A 15128-nucleotide genomic window follows, 5' to 3' on the forward strand; every position below is an offset into this window, starting at 1 on the left:
ATTGATGATCCTAAACACCTGCCCATGTAACTGATAACAACACTGTGCCTCAGCTAAACTCATAACTCATTTAAAGGAATCTTGGAAAAAAAACCTGTTTGAAATGAACAAGCGGGGGGGAGAAGTAAAGAGAAACAAGTGAAAAAAAGAATAAAGAATAAATAAAGGACCTGTTTCACTGAAAGGAGATTGTGTGGGGCGGGGGTTGGCTCTGTACCTACACCAGGCGAGAGCTGAGACCCAGCAGGCTCGTTGCATGCAAGGCACGCTGAGGCAGAGCTGAAACCCAGTTGAGAATGGTTTCCATTGTCTGGCACATTCTTTACACAGAGTTAGGTAGTAAGACTGTTGTTGTTTGTATAGGGGTGCCAGAGCAAGCAGCAAACTGGTAAGTTGGACCTGGGTGCTCAGAGTGGTCAGGATGTTCTGGGGTCACACTCCTTGGGAGAGGGAGAGTGTACAGTCTTGATGCCAGCACCATCCTCTAGGTAGCAGAACGCAAAAGGATTGAAAGCTTGCCCATGAAGCAAAGGACTGGAAAGGGTGGGGTGTGGTACATCCTGGAATGGTAGAGGTATGGGGAAAAAAAATGTTATCTCCCTGGAGCAGAATAACAATACCCTGGCACAACTTGGGTGAACTAGACTAAAGATAGCCCTCCCTGAAAGATGTTAAGAGGGTGCTTAGCACTGGTTACCATTCTTTAGTAGTAGAATACTCCCATTTTAAGTGTCTTTATGACACTTTAACATTAACTGTAATGCCACCTTAACATCCAACAATGAAGTTGGTACAATAAAAGATATCACCCATAAAGTTATTGACTTTCACTCTCTAACTGCATCAGTTTTTGCTTGCACAATATTCTACATTATAGAGGGTGTGTCTACACAAGATGGTTAATGCCTATTGGACTAATTCTAGTGTGCATTAGCATGGCTGGCAAAAACTGTGCTAATATGCTAATGTGCAGTAGATTAGTTCAAAGGGCACTGAACGTCACACAAAAAGCATTCATCTGCACTAATGCACAGTAGCTCTGATTATGGCCCATTAAGTTCAGTACCTGCTATCTCAGGTACTGAACTTAACGCTCCCTAATTACAGTATGTAGACATACCCACTGTGAAAGAAAGATTATTCAATGTGAATGGAAAAGAGATTTAGTTCTCATTGGCCATGTCAACATGAGATACTGACTGTGCAATAGCCTGAGACTACTGCACAGGATTGTGCTAAGCTTCAGGTACTGATTTGATTTGGAAGAGATTTGGCCTGATTCAGTGGCTGAATCTCTGAATCCAAATTAAATTGGGACACCAATAAAAACATCAATTTGGAGAAAGATTTGGAGAAAGATTCAGCAATTCGGTGATTTGGCGATTCAGGCAGTCCCCACTTGCCATCGCAGGGAGCTGAACCCAGGCTCTGTGCTAGTAAGTAGGGGACTGGGGGGGGCGGGGCTGAAGGAGGGGGGAGGGGACCATGAGGTGACCCCTGCTAGGGCCCATCCCCTGCCTGCTTCCCCAGCCCCTCTGAGCAACACCCAACTTCTGCCCGCTCTCCCAGCCCCATTAATGGCTGTCCCGCCTGATCCCAGTATCCTGGCTCTTTAAAAAAAGAAAAAGCTCCACACCTCCACACTCACCAGCTGCTGCCAGGTGGGGTGATGATCCCTGCTGCCTCCCACTGCCTCGTGCTTTGTGTTTTGGGGGGGAGAGAGGGGGCTGTGCCACAAGCCCCCATCCCCTGCTCGCTCTCCCAGCCTCATCAATGGCTGCTCTGTCCAGCCCTAGCCTCCTGCTGCCAGCAACACAAGTGACCATGAACCCACTGGTGAGCTTGCCCTGCCCAATGAGTCACCACTGCACCAAGCAGCTCATGACCCCCATGATCTTACTTGCCATGTGGGATTCATTGATCACCTCGGCTTGAAGGAGAACCCATCCACAGCCTGACTGGTTGCATCAGTGCCCTGTGAGGGAGAGGTAGGCATGATCTCCACCTCAGCTGCTCCAGAGGTCCAAGGTGAAGCATAAGGCCTCCTGGAGACCTGCCTTGTGCAGCTCCTTCCTCAAGTACTCCCTGCATGCCTCGTACAGGGAAAGCACCACCATCCTGCTGAAGGTGGTGTGTGTAGGCCCTTTGGATGATGGGGCCAAGAGTGCCATGAGCCACCTGAATCCTGGCCACTCAACAAAAGAGAAGGGCTGGCCATCCACAGCAAGCATCTCCCCGATGCTCTGGGTGACCTTGCTCAGTTTGGGAAAGCACCCACCTGTGTGTCCACCTTTCCCCTACTATTCCAGGGTAGCCTGCCTCTGCTTTGGGGGGATGGAGGCTTTGGAGTGAGAGGGGGTGTTCTTTTTGGGTATGCTCCCACTGGTGCCAGGCTGAGGAGGAGCAAAGGCCAGGGGATGGTGCCTGCAGTGATGCATCAGTATCCCTGTAATGCTCATGCATCTTGTTTCATTGCCCCAGCTGGTTTGGGCTCAGCAGTGCAGGCAGGTAGCATATGTGGGATCATCTGCCACCTCAAAATGATCTGAGAACACACTACCCCCTCACTTCTGGGGTGCAGGTGGGACTCCTGCCTTATCCCCCTCCTCAGCAGGCAGAGGCACAACAACAGGAGGAGCTGAGCCAGCTGCCCCCACAGCCTCCTCCTCAGTCTCTTCTGGGGAAAGGGACCTGGCTCTAGGGGAACTTGAGGGTCGTGGAGCAGAAACTCTGCTTCCCTCTGCTACCACAGACTTTGTTGTGCTATCAAGCCAAGGTCCCTTACTTCAAGATTGAGCTCCTCTAAGACTGGGAATGGGAGGCTTATGCTGGGATCTGCAATTGGGCTGGAGGAGACTGTGCAGCTGGTGCTGCTTGTTGTTATGCTGCTGGTGCTGGGATTTACCATCACAGTTGGTGTCATAGGGGCTGCAGTTGCAGGCACTGCTGTGACCTCCTTGCTCCCAGTACCAGCAGAAGCCTCACGGCTGGTTGAAAAGCGACTGCACCTCAGCTTGGGTGGTGCAGAATTGACACCTCTCTCTCCGTCCCCTCTCACTCTCCTCCCAGACTTGGCAGCACCAGCCTCTTCAGCATGCTTCATGTTTTCCCGTGCTGGAGAAGATGTCTGACTGTGTGTAGTATGTGTATATGTAGTTGTCTGTGTGTGTAATCTATCTAATCTCTGCTGCGCTTTCCTGAATAGTGTCCAGCGATCACATTGTCAGGCAAGACACAGATTTCTTTTTCTTCAGGTAAAAAAAAAAAGAATAATTCCAAAGGAATGGATATAGGGAAAAAAAAAAAGAAATGATATAGGGATAATAATACTAGTATTGAAGTCAGGCTAGTATAGCTGAGCTGTCAGTGTAAACTGTGTAAACTGTATCCTTATCAAATCCTTTGTAAGTAGAAGACACACTCCCTAGCTAGATAGTAGTAGCTAGGAAGCAGAGTCAGTGCCTCTCAGATGCTGCTTTGTGGTGAGAGAGAGGCTGACAAAGGCTGACAGTTTAGGCACTCATAGGCTTATATGCTGTTTTTAAACTTTTTAGGTCCCTCCCCCAGAGCACTGGGGTTAGAAGGAACATCAGGGACAGTTGGTAGACACTGGCCAGCTACAGATGTCAGTCTGTTCCCCCCCTCTTTCCCCTCCCTCTCCTTAGTTTCTCTTTCCCTATAAGCCTAGCTTCAAAACACCTTCAAAACACTGTGTTTGAAATGTTTTGACCTGTTTCATTTCATTTAAAATGTTTTGACATGTATCCTGTTTCATTTTAGATTCAGTTTCAAGCATCGAAACACTTGAAACACTGCTGAAACAAAACGGCAGTCCAAATTTTGCACAGCTCTACTGCACAGTAATCCCTGTGCAGTCAGCATCTTGTGTAGCTGTGGCCACTCATCATCAAACTTGCTGTACATAGTGGATGGATCTACACATACATTACTGCAGAGTAGACTAATTAGCTGTGGAGTGAAGTGTCAGTGTCTACACATGCAATGGTATTAGGCCACAGTAAACTAATTAATGTTGCAGTAAGATAGATCTTATTGTGAGAAGGCATAGCGCAATGGTTACATAAACTATGGTGTCCTCAGGAAGCCTAGACATGTTACAGTATGTTTGTGGTTGGTATGCCAGCTAGCAGAGAAGACAGCTTTAAGAAGAAATAGTAGCACTCTTATTTTGGTGGAGAACTGGGCTCAGAGTTCTTCAGGATCACCATAATATTTTTGTTTATATTTGGAACTTTCAAACCTCGTTATCCTTCATAATGTCTTTCAAACTATGGTATACATCTTATTTCATGTTCCAAATTGAATTAGCAGCCATTAGCACATTATAAATTCACAAGCATAAAAGATGGGTATGAAAGGATAGAACAACTATTTGTGTGGGAAGTTGCAGTTTTCAAATAAAAACATGTGCTTAACTATCAGTTTCCATCACACCAGTTGGTCTTTGCTTTGAAGGATCTATTTAATTATCTTCTTTGTTTAAGCCCTGCAGGGTGTAAATTTAAGCATATTTTAGGGAAGAATGCTCACAGAAAATCAAAACCTTTTTTGGCAGAAAACCAATTTTGTTTTTATTTTTAATATACAGTGGTGCTGTTTTCAGCTCTACAGTTAAAAGGCTACATTATTGTTCCCACTAAAACATTCATCTTCAACACCTTTATGGCAGTGCCATGCAACTGTTCTTTGGATGGCAAATTCCTTGAAAAATATTTTGTATCCTGCCAAAGACATGGGTGGCAATTAACAAATAATAAAAGAAAAAGAATGACAGATTTTAATTAATTAATATTTTTTATTTTTAATAAAGAAAACCACACAGAAGATATAGAGAATTTCAAGGCAATTATGGCAGAAGATATTAACTAACATAAAATCAGTGCAGTAATCTGAACGGAATAAATATTGCACAAAAGGAATATTACAATGCTTCCATTAATTCATGTACAGAATACAGCAGTCAGGCAGAAACTACATTTGACTTGGTTGCATTTTGCCCATGTAAGGGCTGTAAGATACAAGTAGAGGAATATCTTCCTATGCAGTACAATCAGATTCTGCTAAAATATTACTACTCCGTTCAAATATATAAATCGTCTTGAAGTAAGAGTTGTTTTTAACTGCCTTTTAATTGGGCTTATTCCAGAATTCTGTATTACAATTAAAAGGGCACATAATGGGATTATATCCAAATCATAGGACATCCTGAGAGTGTTTGACCAAGGTTGTCCAATTAGCAACAATGCCAAAGTTTTACCACCAACTCTTCAGTGTAGTGTACAAAAATAGTAGGAGTTAAGTCAACAGAGGTTCATAAAACTAGAAATTCCTTATTTATTCCTATTCCAATAGAAGAAAATGAAGATTTAAAAGCAGAAGTGGCTAAGGAAGTAGAAACTAGAAAGCCTTGTCTTAATCTGAGAATAGAGTGGGGATATGATGTGCTGACCTGATTATTTGCTATAATAAAAGGGAATTCTGGTCTGAATACCGTTAAGCCCTGGAAAGGGAAGAACAACTTTCCCTACTCATTGCTACACCAAAGTCTACTCTGTCCCAGGTCATATTGCAATAAGGGCCTATGGTCTCAGTTTACTTCTAAATCTTTATTTATTTAAAACAGTTGCCCTTGCATGGAAATATCTTTTAGTTAATACACAGTTTTCAGGGTCTGTGTTTTTATTTTCTGTTGGTAGTGGGACAGGTTTTCCCCTTGACATTTTAAATGGATTAAATTCTTCCTGCCTGTCTTGTACAGAAGTGTGTGGGCGTGTGTGGAAACCACCCACTGGTGGATAGGGGCAGAGGACTGGGACCTGCTTCACCCAGCCCCACCAGCAGTCTAGCACCTGCCAGTGGCAGCAGGGACCCATTGCAGGGCCCCAGGAAGTGGGAGCAGTTTGCTGTCATTAGCAGCAAATCTGCTCTTGAGTCTTTGTGCGTGTAGACACCTGCCAGGGAGCATTTACTTACAAGTAGTTTACTCATGAGTAAATGTGCCTGGATCTAATGCATTTGTAGATACACCCTCTAACTCCTAAGTGCATCCCGACTAGAGACAAACAGAAACTAAGTATGACACTAATTTAGAAAAGCCTTTTTAAACTCCACCTTTGTTCAGGACATTTATAGAAAATTAGGGTTGGTAGGGACCTTCTGGAGGCCATCTAGTTCAACCCCTTGTCATCGAGCAGGGTCCCCTGGGGTAGCCATGTTGCCCCTGGAGTCTCTGTGACCGTGCAAGCTCTGCCCAAAGGGCACCCCCTTGTCTCTCTTGCCACGTCTTGTTGGTAAAATAAACCAGGGAGCTTCCCATGGGCCTATGCTTGGTTCCAGTCTGCTGAACCTGACTCAAGCTCACTGGTCTTTGAGTCTGTTGCCAGGCCTTTTTTCAGTACTGTGCTGCACAGGGCATGTCAGGCCTTATGGGCCATTTGTGTGGCTCCAACCTCCCCTTTACCATGCCCCATGCCACACAGGTGTTACACAGATGTTATAATTTCTACCTTGGCCTACTTGGACTCCGCCCCTTTAAAATAGCTAGGCTTTCTAGCCTAGATCCACTGTGTCAGGCTCAACTTTGAGGCACTAGCTCTCATCAGTCTCCTCTTGTCACCAGGCCCCTAATCCTTGTCTGCTGCACCCCGCTGGCACTGGACTTTCCAGCCCTCTGAAGCTGTGCTTCTCTGGTTCTCAGAGAGAAAGTGACCCTGCTACCCCCAGCCTGGAGCTTACATGTTCCTTGGGCTCTGCCTCCTTCCAGTTAGCTGACCACCTGCAGGTACAGGCTGATTACCTTATTTGCCTGTTACTGAGGCAACCTGGAGCTGTGGAGCTCTGCCTAGCCTGCAGAGCTCCTTTGCTAATCTGCTTCTGCCCTTATAGGAGCAGGCACACCATAGTGCCCTGTGACACCCCTGCTCAAACAAAACCATCCCTAACTAGATCATCTCAGCCAAAGCTTTGTCCAGCCAGGTTTTGAAAACTTCCAAGGATGGAGCTTCCGCCACCTCTCTGGGTAACCTGTTCCAGTGTTTTACTACCCACCTAGTGAGAAAATTCTTCCTAACCTAAAACTTCCTTGTTGCAACTTGAGGCTGTCACTCTTTGTTCTGTCATCTGCCACCACTGAGAACAATTTAGCTCTTTTGAACCCCACTTCAGGTACTTGAAGGCTGCTATTAAATCCACCCCCTTCAGTCATCTCTTCTCTAGACTAAATAAGCCCAGTTCCCTCAGCCTTTCCTCATAAGTCATGTGCCCCAGCCCCCTTACCATTTTTGTTGCCTTCTGCTGGGCTCTCTGCAATTTGTCCACATCCTTTCTGTAGTGGGGGCCCCAAAAGCTGAACACAGTACTCCAGATATGGCCTCACCAGTGCTGAACAGTAGGGAATAATCACTTCCCTTGACTTACTGGTAACACATCTACCAATACAGCCTATTATGCCATTAGCTTTCTTGGCAACAAGGGCACACTGCTGGCTCAGATTCAATTTATTGTCCGCTGTAACCCCCAGGTCCTTTTCTGCAGAACTGCTGCCCAGCCAGTCAGCCCCCAGCCTCTACCAGTTCATGGGATTGTTATGTCCTAAGTGCAGGACTTTGCACTTGTCCTTTTTGAACCTCATGAGATTCCTTTTGGCCCAATCCTCCAATTTGTCTAAAGACACACTTACCTGTAAGTCCAACTGAATTTAAAGCCAAGCATTTAGCACATGCTTTTCTGAACAGAAGCAGGTTTATACATGTACTTGCCACATCAGGACTATTATCATTTTAGAAATGGTAATTCTTACAGTTGTTTGGCATCTGAACTGACTTGTTCAGGATTGACAGATACTACAGAGGTCTAGAAGTTAGAAATGGAAAAGTCCTACTAAGTTATCTGGTCCATTTCCTCATCATGTTTCACTTTATTTTCTATGTCCAAAGCATTGCAGTGTCCACCTCTTCCCTTGGGAGACATGGTAATGAATCTCATTGTCAGGAAGTTTTTCCTGATACTCAGCCTAAATGGTCCCTTTCTTAATTTAAATCCATTACCTCTGGTTATGGCTCTTCTTCCTATCCTAAATAATTCAGCCAAGTAATCAGGTACAATTATAGCTGCATCAATTAGCTTTCCATAATGTAGCTACAATTCCATGAGAAGATTAATAAGTTCCAGACAAATTCTCAGAATTACAAAGGACTGAAGAATACAAACACAAGATCCAGCTGTGGTGTTCTATAGTGTTTCAGCACCTCTTTACTCTTGTTCAGCCTGTCTTTGGGGTTACTAAGCAAAGACGAATGGCTTATTGTCTCTTCAGTGTGCTGTAAGAGAGGAACAAGGCAGGTGAAATTGAATCACATGTTGCTACTAGACAGGCAGACTCTCCCTCCTGACCCAAAACTGGAGGTTTTTCAAGCTGTTCCAAGCAAAAACTTAGAACAACATCAGACAAATGATGAGAACTCTCAGCAGAGTTATGAAAATCCTTAATATGTAGAATAAAGTTCTAAGTAAGAGAGTAGTGAAATTGCACTGTCATTATAAGAGAGAGCAGCTGAATTGATATTTTCTTTATGTTCCAACACAGGTGCCAACAACCTTTAATCCCGCTTCCTTGAAGTGTGATGTTGGTAGCTCAGGTTCACCTGTTCCTGGGAAAATGTGGATGAATGGCATGATAAAAAATGTGCACTAACACCCATTTGCATGGGCAGTTGGTAGCATCCATGGGTGGTAGTCTTTATTTGGAGCACCTAATTAGTGATGTAAAATACTCAATTGTAACTCAATGTTTAAGTGCGCTTGTAAATCAGAAGCCCCCAAAGGGTCCAGTACTGGTAATAGTTATGTAGACGAGTAAAGTTACTGATGTATTGAACTTACTGGGATTACTCAAAGGTGAAGTTATTCTTGAGTATTGCAATAGATACTATGGAAGTCACATCCTAGGATCAGACATTTCTGTTAACCACACCATAAATCTATGTTGAAATATTTGTCTACAAAATTTGTCGTGTAATTTTCCCCCATTCTCTTATATGCATTACTGAATTTTTTCTACTGTATTTCTTGTGATTGTAACATTTTACTAGTAACATTTTTTCCTAACATTTCTTCATAAATAATTTGACTGACAATAAAATATATACCTTATTTATTGTAATACCATAAGGATTTTAATCGTATACCATGCTGAAAACATACACTATAATGTTTTGTATCCAGAATAAATTTGATGTGCAGATGTACAAAACATTTGTTCTGAATGCTTGCCAGGTTTTCTTGGAGGACAATTCCAGCTTATATCTACATGCAACTCTTCTCTGCATTTAATGAGAATAATGAAAAAGGCCTCACTTATAATTCCAGATAATGTATTTAAATAACAGTTCAAGAACGTGTTTTTTAAAAGATGTTTAAGAAGCTCCCCAACTCACCATGCTCCTACAGGAACTTGTCATTTGCCTGACCATTCCTTGGGTAGGATATCTCTCAACTGCACTTTACATACTATGTCTCTGAATCCCCCACAGCATGCTTCTGGTCAAAAACATCATAATAAAGCCCCTGACACCTAGGCAGCTTTCGATAGCAAGCAAATGTTTGCTGAATGTTTTTGCAAATCTCACATTGACTTCAATAGGAAAGTGACACAAGAAACGATGGCAAATTATGGCCCCAAAACTGAGGCACCTCAAAATCATTAGTTTTAGGTCGAGACCTGCAATACATGGCTGCAGGGCCATGGCGTAGAGTAAGACGAGCCATGGGTGGCTTGTTCAGGTGGGGGTGGTGGAGTTGGGCTGGCTCTCCACTGCTCTGTGCACTCCTGGGGAGTAGTGGGGGACACATGGCCCCCCAGTCTGTCCATGGGGTGGGGGCAGGCATGGGAAGCCTGCTGCGGGCTTGAGCCCCTACCCTGTTGCCCTCACCCAGGGCTTCCATAGCTCAGCGGGTGTGACTTGGTACTGCAGGACAGAGCAGGGCCATGCAGGAAAGCTCCTTGGCTCTGCAAGCTCCTGGCAGGGCTGGGGGAGCAGGGGCTGTGGTTGGGAGTTGAGGAGCACCTACAGGGACAAGGGGCTGTGAGGAGGGAGTGAGGAGGGCCAGGGGAATATGGAGGGGTAATAAGGACTCAGGGGAGCTCTAGGGTGCCTTTCATTTTAAATCATAGATTTGGGGGGTTTTATCAGAGAATTTGCAATTTTTTTAATCAGGGAAAACCAGTATCCCAGATCATGAGGCAGGGTCATGGGCCCGTGACAGGGTAGGGCCCAGGGCAGAATTGTAATTCACTTCCTGCATGCCTCTGACTTTTGGGGTGGGATTAAGGAATGCAGAGTGTGCGTGTGGGGGGGGAGGGAGGGGATGTTTGGGGAATATGTGCACGTTTGTGTGTGTGGAGGAGGCTGCCTGGGTGCTAGGTACTAGGTACTGGGAGCTGGCCCAGGGTGAGGGGAGGCAGGAGGGTGCAGGGGATGTGCACAGCATAGCTCATCCAGGCAGTGCAGTCTGTGGCTACTCCCACGTCACTCTGTATGGGACTCAGCTCTGCCAATTCCCATCTGGAGCAACCTGCATCACACTCCCACCCTCACCTGCCAGATCAGCCCCAGCCAGCACATACAGTTTAGTGGTGGGGTTGCTCCCAGTGCAGCTGAGGCCACCTGGGTGCTGGTCAGCTCCCCTCGCCTCTAGGGGCTCCGCCTCCTCCTGGCCTGCTACGCCATTCCAGGCTTGGAGGAAGCTGCAGCTGGGTCGCTCCTACCTCAGCACATGGGGTTCTGACTCTAGCTCCCAGCTGCCTTCCACACACTTGGCTGCCCGCACTGTGCAGGTGGAGAAAGAAGAAGGCAGTCAGGAGCTGGAACCAGAAACCCACGCACTGAGGCAGGAGCTGCCCAGCTAAAGCTTCCTCCTGGCCTGGAATGGTGCAACAGGGGCAAGAGCAGGAGTAGGAAGAACTGCTGGAGGTGAGGGGAGCTGAGCGGCTCAACTAAGTTTGTGGAAACATGCAAAATGGTTCCCAGTATCGTACATCACCCCAACTACTTTGTACCTACAATGAGAAAAAACTTTGTTTTAGTGAACTCCAGTAAATTTGTCAGTATGTCTGATGTTCTCTGTTGAATTAATCAGGACTTGTGACATGCTGTATCTAGCAACATTCCATCTACTACTACCCTTACAAGAAGTTTAGGGACTTGTATTTATTTTTATTGATTTTTCAAACTGACCCATATGATCTTTTTATATTTATTTTAGGATTTATATAAAATAAGTATTTTTAAAGGGTTTCTTGATATAGCAAGACAATGAATGAATCAGAAGAAAACTGCTAATTTTCATTTTAGAGAAAGAAAGCTACTTCTACTGGAAAGGAAGCAACCTTGGGGCAATTTCACTAGAGAGGCTTTTACATTTCATCTTTGGTATGCTATCTCTGGTATAACAGACATCCTTCATGACCTAAGATGGGATATGGAGAGGTGCTTCAACTTAATGCATTTTAAAATAATTAATCATGTATTATATATGGCCAAGTTCAAGAAACAGCAAATTGCTTTTTATCTTTCGTCAGTGGAAGGATGATTTAAGTTTTGAAACCAGATAAATCTAGGTCAACGGTTGGATTTTTCTTTACTTTCACTGACGTTTGAATGAATCAGAAATGTTTGAAATGATGGACAGATCAATCAAAAAGTATCTAAAAATGAAGAAACTTAGAGAAGAGAAATGTTTTTGGATTTAGGAAACTACCCACTTTGAGATATATTTAGTCCATTACCCTGACCTCCAGTTTGTGTTATCTACTCCTGAGACTGTTATTCCAGATCCCACATTTTACTAAAGAATTTTCTTTAACTTCCTTCATGATCCCTGCCATGGGTAAATGACTGTTTGAAACTGCTACGTTGCCATGTATTGATAACATTTTGTGAAGGGCTTCTCTAGGATGTCTTCATTTTTATCCTTTCCTCTCTTCTAGTCAGATTGTAACTGCAGACTGTATTCTTTTTCTTGCAGTAGGACTAAGACTTGCTTTGATATCTGTATGAGTTCTTTATGTACTTGTAGATGATTCGTCACTTGCTTTTCATTTCAGTAAGAATGCATGTATTTTAGCCCCTGAAGTTCGTCCCTATAAGTATGAACCTGGTAGCCCTCCCTCATATCTTTCTTCCTTGAAAGCAAATAAGGTTATGTGTACATATTAGTTTTGTAGTTGGGCTATGTGAAGCTTTGCTGGCTGTTTTGTTCTGACACTGTTTTGAGCTCAAAACAGTGAAATCAAGATGAAACAAAGGGGTTTGAAACAGCTTTGAAATGAAATGAGGGCAGTCGAAACACTTTGAAAGTTTTAAAACCTTTCAAGTTGTGAAGCAGCAGCCAGGTGGTGGGAGGCAGGGGAGAGCCAGGGCTGCGCTCTGAGTGGCTCCACAGCCCCGTGTGGCTCACCCCAGCAGGGAGCCCAGCCGCAGCTCTCTCTGTCTCCCCCCCACCAGATTGTGCTCCACGGGGCTGGTGGAGCTGGTCGGAGTGCAGCTGGCTCTGCCTGCCTCCCGATGCTGGGCTTCACTCCGATTGCCCCATGGAGCTCAGCCCAGGGGTGGAAGGTGGGCAGAGCCGGAGCTGTGCTCTGTCTCCCGCCACCAGGCTGAGTTCCACGGGGCTGTGAGCCACTGGGAGCTGAGCCTGGTGGTGGGAGGTGATTTCCCCACTGGGCTGAGTTCCCTAGTGCTCCAAGCCACTGGGAATTGAGCCCGGTGGGGGGAAGTGCCTCCCACCATCTGACTCCATTCCCAGTGCTGAGAAACTCAGCCTGGCAAGGGGGTGCACCTCCGCCAGCTGGGCTCCATACCGAGTGTGGGGAAAGACAGTTCAGCCAGGCTCTGTCCCCAGAGCAGGGAAACTCAGTGCCCAGTGGAGGGGGATGTGCCTCCCACCGCCTGGCTCTTTTCCCAGCACAGAGAAACTCAGCCCGGCGAGGGGATGTGCCTCCCCCAGGTGGGCTCTGTCCCCAGCACTGGGAAACTCAGCCCAGCCGGGGATGGAGACTGGCTGGGGGGGCATGTCCCCATCATAGGCTGAGTTTCCCAGCGCTGAGAACCACTTGAACTGAGTCCGGTGGCGGGAGGCTCTTCCTCCAGCCAGGCTCAGTTCCTCAGTGCTAGGTCCCAGATGGCAGGGACAGCCTCCTGTCATGCAGCAGGCAGATCGGGGGCCCACCCCAACCCCCAGGAAGTCCTCCCAGGGGTGCAGGCCCTCGATCTGCCTGCCGGATCACAGGACGCTGCTCCTGCTTCCCAGCTCCTGCTTATCAGCAGCTTGAGGTGCAGTTTCCTAGAAAGCCCTGCTCCTATCTCCTTGGATCTTGGCAGGCTTTGTGCGCTCAGAAGAGGCTACCATCCCTACAAGTTTAATCAGGATCGGGCAAGAAATGACAAAGTTATAGGCTGTTTTGTACTTCCCCATTACAGCCTATGGGAGAAACGTAGAAACAGTGTCAAAACAGTGAAACCATTTGGACGAAATGAAATGAAACGGTGCTTTTGAAATGAAATGAAACTCAAAGCAAAACACTGTTCCATCAAATGGAAGTCGAAGCAAAATGCTGCTGTTTCACACAGCCCTATTTTGTAGTGCTATGTCTAGTCCTATAGCACTGCCAAAAGTGAGTGTCCATACGTTCAAGTTGGTTGTAGCACTACAAGGATCTACCACATCAAGTTTCTGTTTCAAACAGGAACTTCCTCATAATACCATTTTTTGTAGTGCCACCAGCAACCCAGAGTGCTCCACTCCCCCTTCCCCACCTTCCACCCCCAAGCAGTGAGGAGAAGGAGGGAGAGCAAGCAGCTACCTCCCTCACAGCCTGCATGAAGCAGAACTAGAGCTCTGCTCACCACGACAGCTGTTACAGCGCTGCTATTGCCTTGCTCCTCTGCAATGGTAGCAACAGCTGATTTGGCAGGAGGCACCACCTGTCACTCGTGTGCAGGCAGCCCAATCAACTGCTGATGGGGCAAGCTGGTCAGTTAGCCTGCCAGGCTCCCCTGGGCTTGGGGAGCTAGAGAGAAACCCAGTTGTTGGCCCCTGTGTACAGAACAAGCCTTGCAGGGACTTTATAATGCTCCAGCCATGGGGGTCTGAATGTGCAGACACCCCCGTCGTGCTCTATTTTTGTACAGCTGTAGCCAAAGAGATACAAACAGCCTAGATATGATGAAAACTCTTAATATCAAACTGAATTGCTTATTGAAGGAGTCATCTGTGAATCTGGGCCCATCAATCCAGAAAATTTAGAAGCCCCCCCCAGGCACTGGGAGGGAGAGTTCAACAAAGCAGTAACATTTTTCCTTAGGGATTGTAGGTGGGGCAGTGAGACAGCCCTCCCAACTTGGGCGGGAAAGGCACTACGGGCATTTTTACACATGCAAGCACTGCAGCGCTGGGTGCTTTGAAAAGTGCCCAGAGATGCATCACTTGAAATTGTATAAGCAGTGAAATGCGCATTTGCCCTGACAAAATGGTGGTGGTACACTAAAACACATAGGCATGCATTTTGTCACCTATACAACTGCACGTGGTGCAGCACAGTTAGCATCAGCTCACGTGAGGAGCAGACTCGACTAATTGAATCTGCTGTTTTTGTACTGGACAGATAGTCTGCTTGTGTCATGTATATCCGGGGCACTGGGAAATTTGGGTAATGTATGTTGTACTCGCTTTTCCTGCATTGCTTTTATTTCCTATTACTGTATATAAATAAAATTTGCCTATTATCAACCGGCAGGGGTTGCAGTCAACCTGATGGTTGTGCTTCCCCAGAGCAAAGGTATCAGAGCTGGGTGTTGTGACTCCAGTGCCAACAATTACCAGCAGGGGTCACATTGCCTCCCAGTACTGATTAAACCAAATACACCCTACACATTTTTTTGTAACCACAATGAATTTTTAAAGTTGTATAAAATTATGCATATTTTAAAAATATCTTTAGAGGAGGGTTCCGCTAGGGGTAAAAAAGAGAGCACAAAAAATAGAGACACATGTTGCTTTTCTTGGGGTGGGGGGGGTTGCTTTGTTTTGGTGTAAATTTTCTGCATTGT

This window comes from Crocodylus porosus, unplaced genomic scaffold (genome assembly GCF_001723895.1).
Source record: "Crocodylus porosus isolate Cpor-Errol unplaced genomic scaffold, CroPor_comp1, whole genome shotgun sequence".
NCBI classification, from domain to species: Eukaryota; Metazoa; Chordata; order Crocodylia; family Crocodylidae; genus Crocodylus; species Crocodylus porosus.